Raw genomic sequence first — 14,374 nt, forward strand, 5'->3', positions numbered from 1 at the left:
TAAGCTGGTGGTCGATGTGCTACAGCTTTACCGTGATGGAAGAAACAGCTGGCCATTTTGAACTGTGACATTCTGCGTCTTGAGCCAGGCATTGTTCCACATAGTCTTGCCATTAGAGATCTCTTCAGAGTCACGCTCCACACATTTCAACGCCACGTTTCTTATCAATAAAGACTCAATTTTATAACACTGGGGTTTGTGGACATTACCTACTAATAAATAAATAAAGAAGTAATGAAAGGCTTCTTAATATTACCTAAATATTTTGTGGCGTGCAATACCTTATTATAGAAAAAAATACACAAATATGAAGAAATAATGCAACGTATGCTTCAGTGAAATGGTAAGAGAGTTTCTGGACAATTTTCAAGTCTCATCTCATTTAAATAATGAAAAGATTTTGTGCAAAAAACTACAAAAGGTCTCTTTTATCATGGTAGCGTGATAAGTCCATGGGTGTTTAGGAATACATCGATAAGAAAAACACTACAGCAGCTCATAACGCATGTTGACTGATAACTAGTTCTGAGACTTATCACATCTCAAGAGGGTAGCATACATTTCTTATGCAAATTTTACATGTTCTCCTGTAGTAAAAAAACGGGTACTAATACTTCCCTTGAAAGGGCATGGGTGATTTCCATCCCCAACCTTGAATCAGTCCAAGTTTGTGCTCCATCAAATGGTTCAAATGGCTCTGAGCACTATGGGACTCAACGTCTGTGGTCATCAGTCCCCTAGAACTTAGAACTACTTAAACCTAAGGACATCACACACATCCATGCCCGAGGCAGGATTCGAACCTGCGACCGTAGCGGACACGCGGTTCCAGACTGACGCGCCTAGAACCACACGGCCACACCGGCCGGCTGTGCTCCATCCCTAACGACTTCGACGTCGACGGGACGTTAAATCCTAATCCTCCTTCCTTCCTTTTCGAATATCGTGGAACATTGTAGAGCATTCTGGGGAATTCTAAAAGATTGAAGAATACTCTAGAATATCCTCGAACCTTTTGGAAGATTCTATAGCATTCGGGAACATTTCAGTATTCAATTCTCAGTTTCTTTACCTACTTCACATAACAAGTCCTTTGGTGCAATGCCCTCTTTTGACACATATATCTTCGAACTCAACCCAGAAATTGCAAACCCCCTTCTTCATGAATGGGGGTTGGAGGGTTAGCATACCACATAACGTCCATGTGGCTGCAGGGGTGAGGTGCGGAGCTATAACTGCACACACTGACAAATATCGCTTACATTTATTGCATATACACTGACGGAAAGAAATCGCAGCACCATGTAGGGCTCGTGCGACATAAATGAAAGTTGGTGAGCGTGTTTCTACATCTGAAACATGTGTGACTGTTAAGATTTCGCTCCAGTCCCATAAGAATGGCCCTAGAAACGCTACTATGAGGGTTCAAATCAGGTTTGCTTTAAATACCTGCTGAACGATCGTGAGTGTTAGTTACCTATGACATTGGACGTGGTGAGTTGATATTAGTCAAGCATGGCCTTAAACCAACAAAGACACCATTATAAACACCTCACTCAGTTTGAAGAGGTCGTATAGTAGGGGTTCGGGAAGCTTCTGCGATATTGTAGGATAACTTGTCAGGAATGTGGCCACTGTGCATGACTGCTGACAGTGATGGTCACTTGAATGTACGGTCGCAAGAAGACCGGGTTCCGGACGGCCACGTGGCACTACCTTGAGGGAAGACCATCGTGTTCGGTGTATGGTCCTGTCACATTGTACTCCATCTGCAGCAGCAATCTGAGCAGCAGTTGGCACCACGGTGACACAAAGAATCGTTAGAAATCGGTTACTTCAAGGACAGCTCCGAGCCAGATGCCAGCGTCGACTCCACTGACCCCGAACCACCGCCATTTGCGACCTCATTGGAGTCAAGCGAAAGCTCATTGGAGGGCAGGGTGAAGGTTTGTTGGGTTTTATGAAAGCTGGTTCTGCCTTGGAGCCCGTGACAGCCTTGTGTTGGTTAGAACGAGACCAGCTGAGAGCCTGCAACCAACCTGTCTGCGTGCTGGACGCCCTGGACTACTCCTGAAGTTATGATCCGAGGTGCGATTTCGTATGACAACAGGAGCACTCTTGTGGTTATCCCAAGCACCCCGACTGCAAATTTGTACGTTAGTCTGGTGATTAGACCTTTTGAGCTGCCATTCTTGAACAGCATCCCAGGGAGTGTTTTCCAACGGGTTGGCGCTCGTCCACATACCGCTGCTGAAATCCAACATGATCTACAGAATGTGGACATGCTGCCTTGGCCTGCGCCATCACCAGATCTGTCTCCAGTCAAGCATATATGGAACCTCATAGGACGACAACTCCAGAGTCATCCACAGCCAGCATAAAGAGTCGCCGTATTGACCAACCAAGTGCAACAGGCATGGAACTCTATCCCACAAACTGAGATCCGGCATCTGTACAACACATTGCATGCACGTTTGAATGCTTGAATTCAATATTCTGGCGGTGAAACAGGTTCTTAGTGTACCAGCATTTCACATTTGCAACGGCTTTTCTCACGCACAGTGTAATCTGTGATCTTGCAATGTTAATCACTTAAATATGTTACCTAGACAAATGTATTCCCGAAATTTCATTATTGTACATTCATTATGGTTTGGTTTCGCGATGTTTTTTCCTTCAATATATAAAAGAACAGTTCCATATGATCTCGAATACCGGATATGTTTATGAACAGATAATTCACCAAAACTGAACATTTCTTTAGGCATCTACAAAAGGCTTCAAAGTTGTACGATTTTGGATTGCTGTTTCTGAAATCTTTAAATTGTTCGACCTGTCAAAGCTCAAAGCTGCGAGCAGATGTAGTTAAAAACCATGGCGATTAACATCTGACCATCTGTACATTATAGTAGACTCATTTTTCCTTCGATTATTTTTCAAATGATGTTAGGGAGGTCTGTTTACACTCGAGGGTAAGAAAGCTCTGACCTTCAAGTGCATGTTTGCGAAATACAGGATGTATCAGAAAGAATCATCCGACTTTAAAAAATCATAATTATTTTGTTATATGAGATATGTGCGTGAACGAAGTACTGTTGGAGAGAACAAACTCTCGAGTTTTAAATGGTTCCCGCTAGGTAGCAGCAGAGTGCGCCTACTTCAGTTCTAGAAAAAATGGTGCTGTGACAACAGAAAGCGTTTTGTGTTCTACGTTTTGCGTAGTGCGGGTCAGTATTACCTGTTCAGCGTGACTTTCGTACGGTGTGGATCCTGCTACAGCACAGAGAATTTGCCGATGGCATGAACAGTTCCGAGAAACCGCTTGTTTGTGTAAAGGAAAATCGCCGGGACGTCCCCGAGTGTCTGACACAGACGTCGAACGCATCGGCCATAGTTTCACAAGGAGTCCGCAGAAATCTGTTCGCCGTGAAGCTCGACAGCTCAACATCCCCCGGATGTCCGTCTGGCGTGTATTGTGTCATCGTTTACACTTGACGACATACAAAATTCAGCTACTGCAAGCTCTTCGTGAAGGTGACAAACAACAACGTGTGGAGTTCTGTAATTTCGTTCTTGGCAAGATAGAGGATGACAGTTTTCCTCCAACCTTATTGTTTAGTGACGAGGCAATATTCCATTTAAATCGGAAGGTCGGCGGTCATAATGTGTGAACATGGGTGAGGAAAAATCACATGAAGTTGTACAACATGAAAGGTACTCCCAAAATTTAATGTGTTTCGGCAGTTTCACGGGAAAAGGTGTATGGTCCATTTTTCTTTGCCGAGAACACTGTTACAGGAACCACATATCTCTATGTGATTGAGAACTTCCTTTTCCCCCAGTTGGAGACTGATTCGATCGACTTCGTTTACCAACTGGATGGGGCATCGCCACTCTGGCATCTGGAAATGCGGGAATTTTTAAATCAAAGAATTACTGAACGATGGATCGGTCGCACTGGACCAAATGATTCAGAATTACATTACTAGCCCCAAGGTCACCGGATCTGACTGTATGTGATTATTTCTTTTGGGGGTTTATAAAAGACTCTGTTTATGTGCCTCCGTTACCCACAAAAATGAATTAACTGAGACATCGCATAACAGCAGCTGTGGAAGCTGTAACTCAAGACATGCTCGGTGCAGTGTGGCAACTATCTGAAAACCGCATTGACATATGTCGTGCGTCCCAGGAGGGGCGTATTGAACTCCTATGAAAAGGTATGAAAAAAAGCTTTTTGGCTTTCCCGTGCATAAAAAAAACAAAATTCGTTGAATATGTTTGTCCGTTTCAGAAATATAGTCGTGCCACAACGGAGGATTCTTTTTGATACACCCTATACTTAATGTTAACGTAAGAACTAGGAAACATTTATTTATTCGTCTATGGTGTGGTACACAGTAAAATATATTTTGTAGGTTAACGATATTTCAAAGATTTAGGCCATGGCTCGTCATATGTGTACTAGGTCTTTTTAATTATGTTGTTATTGTTGTTGCGGCCTTCAGCCCGAAGGCTGCATGATGCAACTCTGTATGCTAGTCTGTCCTGTGCTAACCGCTTCTTGTCTGCGTTCCTACTGCAACCTACATCCATTCGAACGTGCTTGCTGTATACAGAGTTCGGTAACCCGTTACACTTTTACCCCCCCCCCCCCTCCCCCCCCCCCCCCCCCCCATAAACACACACATTTCCTTCCATTACGAAACTGAAAATTTCTTGATGTCTCAGGATGTGTCCTACCAACCTTTAGTCGAGTTGCGGAGTAAATTTCTTAATTCTCAAAGTCGATTCAGTCTCTCCTCGTTTGTTGTTCGATCTACCCATATAATCTTCAGCATTCTTCTATATCTCCAAATTTCTAAAGCTTCTACTCACTTCTTGTCCGATTTTTCCTATCGCCAACGTTTCACTTCCATACAAGGCTACATTTCAGAAAATACCTTCAGAAAATTCCTAACTCTCAAATTTATATGAAATGTTAAGAAATCTCTCTTTTTCGGTGATGATTTTCTTGCTATTCTCGGTCTGCGTTTTACATCGTCCCTACTTCGGACATCATCAGTTATTTTGCTTCCAAACTCATCTTTTACTTTTAGCGTCTCATTTCCAAATGTAATTCTTTCAGCATCTCCTGCTTTAATTTGACTATGTTAGTGTGTGTTTATTATTAGATGAAGTGAAAACCGAAATTAGCGGTTAAGTTAGCAACACTATACACATAAAAAAACACAGAGGCACGTTTAGCCGGGAGTATGCAAACAAACACAAGCAGCGCTATTTTATGTCGTAGCTTTAGCCAGAACATTTGTAGTGCTGCAAACCAACGTGAGATAGGCAAAACACATCGATGCAAAACAAAGGAATACCTCAAAATAGTGCAAGCAGACGTTACTTCCTGATGTTTGTTAAAATCGGGCAAAAAAGTATTAAATAAAAACCATACTTCAATATCTTGTATAACGAATTGTTTTGAATTCCTGGAAACAAACCAAAATAGTAAATATGTTTCACTGCAGATTACTGTCGATACTTTGTATCAATAACACAAAAACCGAATGGTGATATAAATACGCGTTGTCTAGAAGTTGCGCAGACGGATTGTAAATGAGTTTGATAATTTATTGTAAAGTAACTATTGCCATTAAGGTCACACTAGTAAGAATTTGTCATATACTCTTTACGGTAGCCACATGGTCATACGAGAGGGTGAGACGTTCAAGACATTATCCATTCTGAAGATGCCCTTGAGATACTGATTAACAGCTTCGCTACATTCCAACTATTGCCACACAAGGTCTAAAGACGAATACAGTGTATCATCGAATTACAGTGATCACACATTTGAAAAAATAGACAAATCTACAAAGAAACTACACTCCAACTAGGCCTCGTAAATAGATTCCACACCTGGAGTGTCACCGCCCAGGGCGCTTAACAATACATGTCAGAGGACACGAAACTTCAGTTCCGTAAAATGCGGATTACGAATAGTGTTTTGATATATGTGTCAGATAGCGGTATGATCTTCATGTCCACAGTCCTTCTTTGATAAGTGCTTCACAGAAGAAGATCGCAACGCAGTGCGAACGTTCCACTGGAGCAAGGATACAAAATTTGATATAGAGAAAAATTCCAAACACTCGGTAAGAGGAAGACAACAAACAGGGTATGATCGGGTACCCGTCAGACTCTATATTGAATGTAAGGACTGATCCTCCTTCTAACATCAGTTTACTGTGGTTCAGGAGGGTTAAAATGTACACTATGTGATCAAAAGTATCCGGACACATGGCTGAAAATGAGTTACAAGTTCGTGGCGCCCTCCATCGGTGATGCTGGATTTCGGTATGCTGTTGGCCCCCCTTAGCCTTGATGACAGCTTCCACTCTCGCAGGCATACGTTCAGTCAGGTACAGGAAAGTTTCTTGGGCAATGGCAGCCCATTCTTCACGGAGTGCTGCATTGATCAGAGGTATCAACGTCGGTCGGTGAGGCCTGGCACGATGTCGGCGTTTCAAAACATCCCAAAGGAAGTTCTGTAGATTCCAGATCAAATGGTTCAAATGGCTCTGAGCACTATGAGACTCAACATCTTAGGTCATAAGTCCCCTAGAACTTAGAACTACTTAAACCTAACTAACCTAAGGACATCACACACACCCATGCCCGAGGCAGGATTCGAACCTGCGACCGTAGCAGTCCCGCGGTTCCGGACTGCAGCGCCAGAACCGCACGGCCACCGCGGCCGGCATTCCAGATCAGGACCCTGTCCAGGCCAGTTCATTACAGAAATGTTATTGTTGTCTAACCACTCCGCCACAGGCTGTGCTTTATGAACAGGTGCTCGATCGTGTTGAAAGATGTAATGACCATCCCTGAAATGCTTTTCGACATTAGGGAGCAAGAAAGTGCTTGAAACATCAATGTAGGCCTTGTGCTGTGATAGAACCAGGCAAAACAACGAGGGGTGCAAGCCCCCTCCATGAAAAACACTACCACAACGTAACAAGACCGTCTCCGAATTTTACTGTTGGCGCTACACACGCGGGCAGATGGCGTTCACCGGGCACTCGCCATACCAACACCTTGCCATCAGATCGCCACATTGTATACCGTGATTCGTCACTCCACACAACGTTTTTCCACTGTTCAATTGTCCAATGTTTACGCTGCTTACAGCAAGCGAGGCGTCGTTTGGCATTTACCGGCCTGATGTGTGGCTTATGAGCAGCCGCTCGACCATGAAATCCGAGTTTTCTCACCTCTCGCCTAACTGTCATAGTACTTGCAGTGGATCCTGATGCAATTTGGAATTCCTGTGTGATGGTCTGGATAGATGTCCGTCTATTACGCATTACGAACCTCTTCAACTGTCCGCGGTCTCTGTCAGTCAACAGACGAGATCGGCCTGTACGCTTTTGTGCTGTACGTGTCCCGTCACGTTTCCACTACACTATCACATCGGAACAGTGGACATAAGGATCTTCAGGAGTTTGGAAATCTCGCGTACGGACTATGACACAAGTGACACCCAATCACCTGACCACGTTCGAAGTCCGTGAGTTCCGCGGAGAGCCCTATTCTGTTCTCTCACGATGTCTAATGACTACTGATGTCGCTGATATGGAGTACCCGGCAGTAGGTTGCAGCACAACGCACTTAATATGAAAAACGTACGTTTTTGGGGGTGTCCGGATACTTTTGATCACGTAGAGTACACGGAAAATCACAGTACTCAAGCACAGAAACATAGGCCAGTGGAACTGATGTCCATTTCTTGTAGAATTGTGGCAGCTGTGTCGTACCTTCTCTTGTGATGACTTTTCTTGACACCGTAAAATTCTTATACAGGAATCAACACAGGTTCCTAAAACACTGATCCTTCGAAATCGAGCTATCCCTCTTCGTTAATGAGATCCAGTAGGGTGTGAATAGCGGAGCTGAGGTTGACACCGTATTTCTTTACTACCAGGAAGCCATCGATGCAACTATGTAAATAAAATGTGTATATACAGAATACTCGGAAAAATACGTGATTCCATCGAAGACCTTCTAGCATACAGAATTCAGTACGTCGTTTTAATGGGGAAGAATCGATAGCATTGAAGAGGTACATCAACCAGTCGTCAGGCTAAAGATCAAAATAATGATAAAATCGTCAGAAGTAAAGGTTGTGAACGGCGTACTCCAAGGCCGCTACTGTTCACGATATACATACATGATCCGTCAGCCTTGTGAGACTGTTTACAAGCTGGATATTTAGTTCTTCGCCTGTCATACAGATTTTACATTACAGACTAACTTTTAGATCCACGAGGCTCCTAAACATAGTTAGAAAAGAAAACTAGACGTAGATTACTCGATCTGGAAAAGTTACTGAAGTCCTTCAAAAACTCTCGTAGTACTTGTCACCTCTTTCACATATTTTTGTAACAGTAAGAAATTTTTGTCTCTCTTCCTCCTTTATATTCATATTTCTGTTATCCCTCTCTCACTTTTTGTTGTTATCAATTGTCTTTCATTATTAGTATTAGTTTTTAGGTAATATTATGTGGTAGGTAGTTTTAATGGAAAGGTCTATTGAATAAACAGAGTACAGCTCGTTCTTAGTAGAAAGAAGGAACAGTAGTCCACTGGCAGTTAACGTGGTCACTAATGTAAAATAGGTATTCTAAAAGCTAACAACAAAAATGTGTGTGTTTTTATTACAACTTGTTTGAAAATGTAATGTACAAAAGAATGGTTCATTTACTTAGGTATATGATGGACCACAAATAAAGATAAATAAATTTAAAAAGTAAATGTTTGCAGAAGGTGCTGTTGTGTAGATAGTGGTGATATCGTTAAAAACGATAACGAATGCAAAAAGAGTTGTAGACCATCAAAGCCTGTACAAACATTGGCAGCTGGCTCTAAAGATAAACACATGTTATGTAATGCTCTAAACAGACGAACAGGTCCGGTATCGTTTAACTCTAGATCGGCGATCAATTACTGGAATCAGTCATATATTTCTAGTACCTAGGAATATCTGTCTGGAGCCGAATCAGGTGGACGAGCACACGAACCCCTCAGAGACAGTTTTATTGCGAAAACACTAAGGAAACGTGTGCATTTAACGCACAATTATTTCATTCGGCTTGATAAAAGATCGTCGATCTGGGACCCTTACCTTGTTGGATTAACGAAAGGGGGAAGCTATACGAAACATCACGAGTTTGTTTATTCAGCGAGAGTACATAGCATATCCCAGTGTCCAAGAAGTTTCGAGGCCGGATTAATAAAACAACAGAGAATGTTAAGATGATGGTTTTAATACTTCATGTGCCCCACATTCTCCTTCCATTTGAGTACAACGCGCAGAACGTTCATAGACGTGAAACGCTCAGAAAAGGCCTTCTTTGTATGTTATTCAATTTGCGCGTCTGATAGACTTGAATTGTCAAAGTATTGACCCTTCATGTGAATTTCTGCACTTTGTCAATTTCTATTAGGTTCTAACTGATGACACCAAATGTCGTTACCCGTGAGGACTTTGGCCTTGTTATCGATTTCAGTCAGGTCGCAACAGGGCCCACACGTCGTTGTTTGTGTTGAGGAGTCAATGTGTGGGGGACAAACATAGAGTAGCATACTGACGGTCTTTATTCCCATGTACCATTCACCATTGTAATAGGCAAAGAATGGGGAAGCGATACTGGAGTGTTATGTACTCTCCACGATATTCCTAAAGGTGGTTTACGGAATGTAGATGTAGACTGTACTGTATTTCCATGCTGTGAAAACGACAGTTTCTACGAGAAGTTGACAAAGCATATATTCGTATACAGGACGATTACACAGTAAATGAAAACTGTACTTCCTGAAACCATAATAATCTTTAATTTGTTCGCTGCTATGAAAATTACTGCAAAAAACCCAAACAGCTGTTAATTAACGTCGAAAAATGTCGTTAAGTGCTTGAATATTTCTTGGTCAGAGCGAAGGGAAACCCCCAAGGACGGACGTTCACTCAGTTCCTCCTGTTTGTCGGTCTTGATCTTGATAAGGGCGTATCACGGTCACTGCTCGAAGTGGAGTGGGGGGGGGGGGGGGGCGAAGTGACGTACTTCAGGAGTGCTCTGTAGCTCGGTAGGCAATGCAGCTTACCAGTGGTGCAATCTTGCTCTCGGCACAGATGTGGCTGTTGAAAAGAACTTCTCTAGCGATAGGCAAGTAGACGCAAAATTATCAGGAAGTGGTAGTGCTTTCTGTAGCGACATAGAAGATTCTCATTACCTAATTACAAAAAAAACTACCGATAAATAACTGATGACAGTAACAGTCTAAGTATAAAATTTCCATCAAGACAGTTTTCTTTCTAAAGCAATAACTTTCACCTGAATTTTTCGCACTAGTAGAGACATGGAGGAAACGCGTCACCAAATAAGAACTTTTGAACAGCAAGTGATAATTTATTTTAGCGACCTGTTCGGTAGTGGCGTATGTCTGCTCAACTTTACGTCATGGTCAAGGACCTCCTGCGCAACATCATGTCACCCCTTAAGATTAGGAACCATTTTAACTGAGAAAAACAATAGAACTAGCCGCTTTGGTATTTATTCGGGTATAACAGTTCTGAGGTTTCAATGTATTACGGCCTTACACTTTCATCTCAGTTAGGAAATGTCATTCTCGTTGTCAATACTAAAACGCCATTATGTTAGTGACCTTATCTGCTTGGTAAATATCCGTTATTTCAGTCTCTGTTACGTACTGATAACCAGTCAAATGCGGGAATTTTGGGCGTACAAATAGTGAGGGTCATAGTGTTGTGCAATTATCATTTGCAGTGGGAAAGTGCATCAATTCTGAGCAATCACATCTTGAGAAATCTTAATGTACACAATGCTATACTGAATTATGCAGTGAAACAGACCATCATACAGACGTGTTCTCTAAATTGTCGCTACGTGTGAGCATACGGTAACATGCCGGAAATAGTTTAGAAACAAGTACCCAGGGATACACAACTACAAATACTTTCAGAACACATTATTCCATTCTCAGCCTTAATGTTTCACTCTTATTCCAAAAAGCAAACCCTTGCCTTTTTCAGCATCGACCCGGAAAAAATTGCACGTATGGGTTTTTCATAGCAAGATGTACGTGTATTTAATGAAATATCGTTTAATATAAACGAGCTGTTTGTAATCACGACAAGCGTTGTAAAGTAAACGAGCGATCGTGTAACGTCAAAGGAGTTGAAATAACACCATTTACTCTTGCGAGAGTGCCTAAGTGACAAGGTCAAACACGCGTTTGCACGGTCCACAATGGAAATTCTGGAGATGGTCACAAGGTCCCCACGAACAAATTTTCACAACAACTTTTTGTATGCGAGTGCAACGTGCCAAATAACGTCGAAGGACGTCTATCAGACGTATATGACGCCGTGCCAGGCACCAGCGAAAGAGAAGACGAGGAAGAAGACGAATATCGCAAAGGTAGATGTATCAGACGGCTCAAGCTACTGGTCGCTTTGTAGCTGAGAGTCATTCTCTGTCGAAGAGAAGTAATGTCTCATTGCACACAGTAAGAACACCGCCTTGCAAATACTTCTTAAGCTTTATGTGTGATTTCTCTTCCAGCGGCCTATTGACAGTTCACAGGTGCTCTCATTTAGAGTGATACAACTGCTGCTTAGAATGAGTAGCTATCGGCCATTCAACATTCGTAAGCCTGGGACAGGAGTTCTCCCTTCTTTAAAGAAACATCGTACGTTTTCCATCAACAATCTCAGTAGCTGATATCATTACACCACAATAAATTGTTAAACCTGTTACTAAAGTAGCAGTTTCACATGTTGGAGACGGGAATAATATTTTCATCGTCTGGGTGGCATTGGGATCGCCATATTGTGTGTCGTTACCCTGAGATAAATTCCAGGCCGTTATTCGGTGACTCGTGGAGGAAGAATTAGTGACACTTTTCATGAAGAACCGTCCGTCAGATGCACAACTTGAGCTGTTTGTCCCCTACACTTCTTAGTGGGAGTCGAGAGTTTGTAAATAGCAGTAATAACAGTAGTAGTAACAGCAATAATACTGTTATTCATCCGGGGATCTAGGTTTCAGAATCACGATTTCTTTAATTCCATGCTAACGCAGAGCAACGAAATACATCGCATCTGCAACGCCCTCACAGCTGCCATCCACAGTGCAGAATCACACCGTGATGCGTTATGCGAAGGCAGGAGGAAAACGAGACTAGTTTCACTATCTTTTATCCACGTTTGCACAACTTTTCTTACTAAGCATTGTTTGCTAAAAATTTATATGAACCGCGGTTTGAGTTCCCGAGAAATGTAGGAACATGCTTTGATTACTGATCTGGAGACTTATTCTAGAAGATATACCGAAGAAAGGAACACCTGCGTTTATTGAATATTCAGGTTTAGAAAAAGTTTTTGACAATGCTGACAGGAACACACTCGTTGAAATTCTTAAAATAGCAAGGATAAACTTTAGGAGCGGAAGATTATCTAAAGCTTGTACTGAAACCATAGCTGCAGTTGTTACGGTGAAAGGACGTGAAAAGAAAGTATCTGAGAAGGCAGTGAGACAGGGTGTTAGTATATCCCACATGTTATTCAGTCTACACGTTGAGCAAGCAGTTGTTACGGTGAAAGGACGTGAAAAGGAAGTATCTGAGAAGGGAGTGATACAGGATGTTAGTATATCCCACATGTTATTCAGTCTACACATCGAGCAAGCACTAAAGCCCCGGCGGAGGTTCGAGCCCTCCCTCGGGCATGGGTGTGTGTGTTTGTCCGTAGGATAATTTAGGTTAAGTAGTGTGTAAGCTTAGGGACTGATGACCTTAGCAGTTAAGTCCCATAAGATTTCACACACATTTTGAACATTTGAACAAGCGCTAAAGTTTTGCCGATGACATTGTAATTATGTAAGAGACGGCAAAGAGCGTGAAACAGCTGTTGAATAGAATACATAGTGCGACGATAAGGGGCTATAAGATGAAAAAATAAAATAAGGGTAATGGGGCGTAGCTGAATTAAATCAAGTTCAAATGGCTCTAAGCGTATGGGACTTAACATCTGAGGTCATCAGTCCCCTAGACTTAGAACTACTTAAACCTAACTAATCTAAGGACATCACACACATCCATGCCCGAGGCAGTATTCGAACCTGCGACCGTAGCAGCAGCGCGGTTCCAGACTGAAGTGCCTAGAACCGCTCGGTCACAGCGGCCGGCAGAGATTTTTAGATGATCTGAAGGTGGTAATTTAAATTGAGAAAACTGATTGTCTATAAAGGATGTTCCGGAAATATTGCGACAAACTTTGAGGGGTTGCAGAGGGTGTCTTGAGGAATAAATCAAGGATAGACAAACCTTCTCTGGAAACGTCGTCCAACGACGCTACAGGGCTTCGAAGTTATTGGCGCCGTCGCCTGCCACTAGACCACCCCGCCCGCATCTCGTGGTCGTGCGGTAGCGTTCTCGCTTCCCACGCCCGGGTTCCCGGGTTCGATTCCCGGCGGGGTCAGAGATTTTCTCTGCCTCGTGATGGCTGGGTGTTGTGTGATGTCCTTAGGTTAGTTAGGTTTAAGTAGTTCTAAGTTCTAGGGGACTGATGACCATAGATGCTAAGTCCCATAGTGCTCAGAGCCATTTGAACTAGTCCACCCCCTCGGCAGCAAACGTGACTTTGTACATCAAAGGACCGTAGGCGGAATTTTTCGCAATGTTGTTTCTTATTCAGTGGTCGTGACGGATTGCCACGATCGCCAATGGGGAAGATAGAGCTAGCTGCTGCGTAGACAGACTTTGTCTCCTATAAATGCAATGCTCTGTTGCCATGGTGGATGACGGTTTAAGACTCGCGTGTCCGTCTGCAGTTTATATTTCTCCTTTATGTCGACAAATATCGGAGATTTTAAAGCGTTCCAGGAGAAAAATAAATTGCAGATGGAAACACGCATCTGCAACCGTCATTCACCATGGCAACAGAGCTTCGCATTCTTAGGAGACGACGTCTGTCTACGCAACAGCTAGCTCCATCGTCTCCACTGGCGATCGTGGCAATCAGTCGCGATCTCTGAATAACAATCAACATAGCGAGACGTTCCGATTACGGTCCGTCGACGTACAAACTCACGTTTGCTGCCGAAGGCGCGTCCTAGCGGCAGACATCGGCGCCTATAACTTCGAACCTCTGTAGCTTTGTTGGGTGTTGTTACTGGACACGGGCTGCTATCCTCGATTTGTTTCTCAAGACACCCTCTACTACCCCTCGAAGTTTGTCGCAAAATTCTGGGGTACCCTGTGTATGTACACTCCTGGAAATTGAAATAAGAACACCGTGAATTCA

Source organism: Schistocerca americana, chromosome 3, assembly GCF_021461395.2.
Source record: "Schistocerca americana isolate TAMUIC-IGC-003095 chromosome 3, iqSchAmer2.1, whole genome shotgun sequence".
Classification (NCBI taxonomy): Eukaryota; Metazoa; Arthropoda; class Insecta; order Orthoptera; family Acrididae; genus Schistocerca; species Schistocerca americana.